Source organism: Strigops habroptila, chromosome 5 (genome assembly GCF_004027225.2).
Source record: "Strigops habroptila isolate Jane chromosome 5, bStrHab1.2.pri, whole genome shotgun sequence".
In the NCBI taxonomy this organism is placed as follows: domain Eukaryota; kingdom Metazoa; phylum Chordata; class Aves; order Psittaciformes; family Psittacidae; genus Strigops; species Strigops habroptila.
This window is the reverse complement of record NC_044281.2, coordinates 75,622,041-75,628,040: the sequence shown is the minus strand read 5'-3', so window position 1 is coordinate 75,628,040 and position 6,000 is coordinate 75,622,041.

Here is a 6,000-nt window from a genome sequence, read left to right as displayed (position 1 = left end):
GGCTCCACTGATGCTCAGTAACTCATTCATTACACTGCAGGGGCTCACTTATTTTTGAGCTCTGGGCTTTGGTAATGCTCTTGCTTGGTTTATGGCACTGGTGTACTTGATTTGTGCTGGAGCCAGGGTGTTATATTTAGGTGCTTGAGCAACAACTTTTGCACAGCGATCCAAACCTTTCATTCACAGCTATGGGAAGTGATGGAGTAAACCCCTTGCTCATTACTCATTGTTTACATTTAGAATACGGATGCTTCAAGGAATGACAAAACGTACAGAGTCTAAAAACATATGTATTGAAACTAAACAGCAGAGGCACATAAGCCAGCCTTTAAGATCCTGCTGATGCTTTATCTGAGATACCACCTGATAAAACACCCTACTCATCTGTTTAGGGTGGTTGCTGAAGGACATGACACTTCTGGCATGTCACTTGTTTTGCGATAATCAGAATGGCTCTCATTCCTCTTTCCATTTCTTGTAATGCTTTTTTACTTACTTGGTAATGCTTAGGTCCTCTTTTGGGATTGAGAGATGCTAAGGCTACAAATAAAACACAGATGGCAGCAAGCTCCTATTATTTATCACTAAAACACCAAACACATACAACTATTTATACTCAGCCAGAACTTGTAATCATATGGTAGATCATGCACAGTGATTTGTAACAGAGATGGGTATTTTCAGAAAAACCCAGATTCTGCACTTTCAGAAAATTTTGGAATGACTTCCCAAAAGATATTCAAGGACTTAACTAAAATCTCCATCTCACTGCTAGTGTGAACACACCAAGAAGTTCATCATTAACTAGAACTTTGATTCCTGCTAAGGAAACCAAAGGGGTAGTATGTCTGTCTCCATGGTAGCTCTGAGCTACTACCTGGGTATCCCTCTGTCATGGCAAAACACGAAAGTCCTACGAGCCAGGAGAGAGTGCAGATATTACTACTACCACATGTCAGGATAACTTCGGAGAAGAACATTAGTCTGAAAGGGAGGATTTAAAAATTAAAAGCTTTGTGCCATTGGTATTGGGCTGGGTGACAGAGCAGGTTAGTTGAAAGGAGAAGAAGGGAATAAGTGACAATACTGGTCACTAGCAGAGTCTTTATGAGGCAGTGGACATCTAGCAGGGGTTAATGGAAAGTAATAGGATTAAACTTCACTGAATGCAGAGCAAATACTGAGATTTGCTTTTTCAGAGATTTGAGATTTGGAGGTCTGGCAGTTCACTAAGAAATGAAACCTTAAAAGGGGTGGCTGGAGGCATTATTATTATTATTTATTATTATTATGATTACTGTTATTACTATTCACCTTTCAAATCCCTGACAAGGATATGGTCCTTAGGTGAATCACCTGCAGAAGAGGCAGTATGTATGGAGGGTGACTGGTCACATAGTGCTGCAGTGTCTTGGAGTTTGGCATATTTCTGCTTGGGTGCCTTGGTCTTTCTCCAAGACTGGAGACCACCAGCACCATGGTGAAGGATTCACGACAGCTACTTGTTGCTGGAGATACAGGACATATGGATTTATTCTTTACTATGTGTGGAAGAGAGAACTGTTTTGTTTGTATAGCCAGCAACTGTTGGCTGTGTCTCTGGTTTTATTTTTTTATTTTATTTTTTTTTTTAATTCCTGTGGCAAGAAATAAAGGAAATAAAGTAATGCTTACTGGCCGTCTTTTCTCTCAGCTGTCCTCTTAGGACCTCTCTCATAGAAATGAGTTCATTGCAGCTTTACTTATCTACTTACCTACAGGTGAGAGAACTTAACTGCAGGGAGGTAAATGTACTTGTGCTCCTGAAAAATTGTTAAGAAATGAGGGTTGTACCCCCTGGTGAAGGTGGTAATTGCATTAGTAACCATAGATGACAAAAAGTCACCCAATGCTGCATATTTTTATGCATGAGGTCATGTCCCTTTATGTTGATTCTAGCTCAATGGGGGCTCAATCTGGGGGCAAAAAAAGAAGAAGCTGAAAAGTCTTCTTCATTGTAACAATTGCCTGAGTGTGCCTACACAACTACAAAGCTTTCCTGTTAATATCAATAAGCGGTACTGGAACCAACCATTTAGACAAGCTATAATGGCATATTATTGCCTGTGAAGGAATTGCACTTAGGTTTTCCAGTATTGCTCTGTTGCTAGACTTAGTATCACATTACAGGAAGCCCGACTGGACAAACCTTGGCAAGATCTAATGGTCTCGTGTTGTTTGCTGTTCTGTTTTACATGCTGATGTGCAGATGCTGATCTGTTTCAGAGAAAGTGTGGGCCACCTTTGCATCTTTTGTTATTCAGAAAGAAGTTTTAGAGCCCCATGTCCCAGAAGAGCTGTGAAGATGAAGCTTTAGGCTGTATTTTGTGTCTTCAAGCCAGGACTATCTCCAGATAGAATAATGTATTTTTATTGTGCTGGTTGGTCAGTAAGGCTTTTAATGCCACAGGAAACCTGAGGGATGCAGCTATGAATCTCCATGTGGTTAACTCCTGAAGCACTTACGTAATGTCATGGAATAATATATTCCACGCTTAGTTTAAAAAACCAAAACAACCAACCCAACAAAAAACCCTTAAACCAGAAAATCACAAACCCCAGTAGGTTCCCTCCTTTCTTACCTACAAGAAAATATATTTTCTTTGATTATAATCATCCTCTATGTACTTTTTCATCCACTCAGCTATGTTAGTCTCCAGCCCCTGTTTAGCCATAGCCTGTTTGGATCTATGTGTCCAGCAGAATCTAGCAAGTTACTCCTTGGCATCTTTATTGCATTTACAAATAACAGGCCACATTTTTCAAGTTCCCCACCTGCTGCTTCATCATAGCACACAGGAACATAAGCACCGTCTGCCAGACCATTTCCTTACATTCATTTCCTTACATGAGTTGACCACAAACAGGCTCCAGCTAAAGCAGAATGAACCAAGGCAACTGCAGAAAAGTAACTGAAAGTTTTGTTCTCAGAAAAACAATAACAAAATAGAAATGCATGAGATTTCTTGAGCATGAAATCTTCAGATGCTAAAGATCAGATATGGCAAATTCTCACCATCTATCACGAATGCTGGAGTAGAGGAGCCCTAAGTACATCTGTGGTATTGCTGAAAGTATTAACAGTTGGGTCCCATGTGTAAGCAGTGGTCTATGGAAAGGAGATGTGTTTGCATGAAGATAAGCCTTCCTCAGAAAAGCTGTGAACCTGAACTCTTAATGTCTACCAAGAGTCATATTTATATTGTTTACCAAACCCCAGTTCTTCTAAATGCTTCTCTATTAGAAAAGGGTTCTTTGTGTTGTCGGTAAGTGGGATAATAAGGAAGTGTGAAGGATGAGTCACCAAGCCACAGAGAAAGAAAATGTACCATGAGCAACCGCAGCACCCTCTCACTTGCCCTGCGGTCCTTCAGTAGAGCAGAACGCAGTTTCCTGCAGCCATGGCCTCCAACAAGAGCTATATTCAGCTCACTAGTGTGGATGAAGGCTAAGGATATTAATTCCAGCTGCCCAAGATATGCCTACATGTCCAAGTTATCTAAACAGCTTACAATTTTAGTAAGTACGTTTATCCTGATCTTACAGGTGTGACTTTAAGGCTTGAAGAACTAAGTCCCATCTTCTCACAGGCTTTGGGTGACAACATATGAAGCGTCTCATCTGATTTCTGTGGTGAGAGTTAGGGCAGGAATCCTGGCATTGCTGTCTAACAAGGCTGTTCTCTCCATATTTGGTATCCAAGTTGTTACAATACTCTCCTTGAACGTCAGGATGGGGCAGATTCAAAGCAAAACCACCCCGGCAGCTGGGCAAGTCGAGCCCAGACACAGAATAACACAGGAGGAATATGTTGAGGCAGAATGAGTAGGGAGGGAAAACAGGGCTGTGCTGCTGAATTCTGACTGAAACCTATTTCTGTACAAACCACTGGTGCCAAAGAAGCAAACCAACAACAAAATGAATGCAAAATGCAAACCAACCACAAACCGTGATACTACTGCTAACGCTACTAAAAGTTAGACGTGGAAGAAGTAGAGGGAAAAGTTAATGGTGCGTGGTAGAGCAGCAATAACTTGGTTTTAAATCTTCATTGCATCTGTGACCTCCTCCTTCACCTAAATTTGAACCTGTGCTTGCTGTTACTGGCACCTGTCTTGTGTCAAGTGAACAGTAAATGCACCTTTCCAGCAAAGGATGCTAAAAACAAAGTTACTGTGGGAAAAGCCACACTGATGAGATTAACTGTGGGAGGAAAAGAAGAACTTGGCCTTGTGGAAAGGCAATATTTTCACTGTTCCTAGACAGTTTCACAAATAACTTGGCATATACTTTGAAAACGTCCTTGATGGTGCCCTTTTAACCAACGAGAAAGCAGGCGGGCTCACGTTACAGCATCAGATATGCTGAGCAACTGGTGCGGAGGAAGTATTAATGCCCACAAATCTCCTGTGTAAAATCAAACGCAGACGATTACCTTGGTTATGAACCACACTGGTGAAACAGGCTTCAGCTAGCAGCCTGTCCAGCTGCTCTTTGGCACGGATCCTGAACAGACCTTGCCATTAGTCCTGAATCTTCAGATCCTTTCCTCCTCCCCCTGCCGCTTGGCTAGTAGCCGTACTGATTACATTAAGCATTCGCATAGATGCTGATGGTTGTCCTTTTCCTAGAGATATGGGCAGCCTGGCCAAATTGCCATTGACAGGCTCTCTCCCAGGCTTCACCAGTAAAACAGCATAGGTATAAGTGAAAGGGGGATACAGCCCCGAAGAACTTCACAGACAATCATCATCCAGAACAGAGCTGCAATCAGCTGAAGAAATCTGTGCTCCCTTCCTAATAGAAGGGAAAGAGAGGAACACCCAAATATACTACATCCCCCACACCCCCCACAATTCTGTTGTACAAATGCATCTCTTTGTGTATCTCTGTTAAAGACCTTTGCCATCGCTTGAAGAGATTTAGCATGGGACAGACCTCACTCCTTTTACCTTATCCATGGACAGCCTGTTCTTCACAAGGCCTGTTGTCAAAACCACACTCATTTTTGTCCTCACATCCTTCTTACCATGTAATGTATACATTTACCTGCAACTGCCTTCCCCTGCCTTTGACATCCTTTGTGCCTAAATTGCTCCAGAGATGAAGCAGAGGCATGTGTATATTAATAGAGTGGATAACAGATGAGTACACTCTCATGCTCCCTGGCTCATGCTCTGAAAACAGATCATTTCTGCGTGGTACAAACAGCATTGCCAGACTATGCTTTAAGAATTCAAGCTAATGAAACAAAGATTAACACCTCAGAAGTCTATTAACAAACCTAGGAGGGTTGGGTTTTTTACTCAGTATGTATATTTATGTATTATTAATGAAATCCAAGACTTCCAGTATATCCCTGTATTTCTCCTGTACCACTCCTGTGTACGGCAGTGTATAAATTATTCCTATTATTGGCCTTTGCTGGTTGTCTCTTAAGAAGTTAACAGTGAAAAGGAAGAGCTTTCTGTTCCTTTCAGGAATGAAACCCCACTACCACATTAAGCACTAGGCTGAGCTTAGCCTGCTTTCTACCTGTTTCACCTGCCTGAGATCTGCATTCCCCCCCTGAAAACTGCTCTGCCTTCCGTAGGGATGAGAAACCAGGGGAAAGCAATAGGATTACCCTGAGATAATGAAGAAAAATGCTGGGTACAAGGAGGTCTGTGAACCCACACCAGCCTTAACTCAGTCTTTATGTGGCCATCAGCAGGGGATGAAGCTCTGTGGAAACAGGTCTGAAGGAGGGGTATGCAAGAAAGAAACACATGCTGCTTCATTTCTCAGAAAAATATTACTGTCCTTCCTGCTCCTCCTCCAGAAGCAACATTTCTGATCTATGAGATAAACACAACCGTTTTCTGTTCTTCCTCTTTTAACCAAGCTCTGCTTCCGCAGCGGCTCCTCCGCTGCAGTGCCTGTGGCAGTGTTCATGGGGGTCAGGGAGATGCCTTCCAG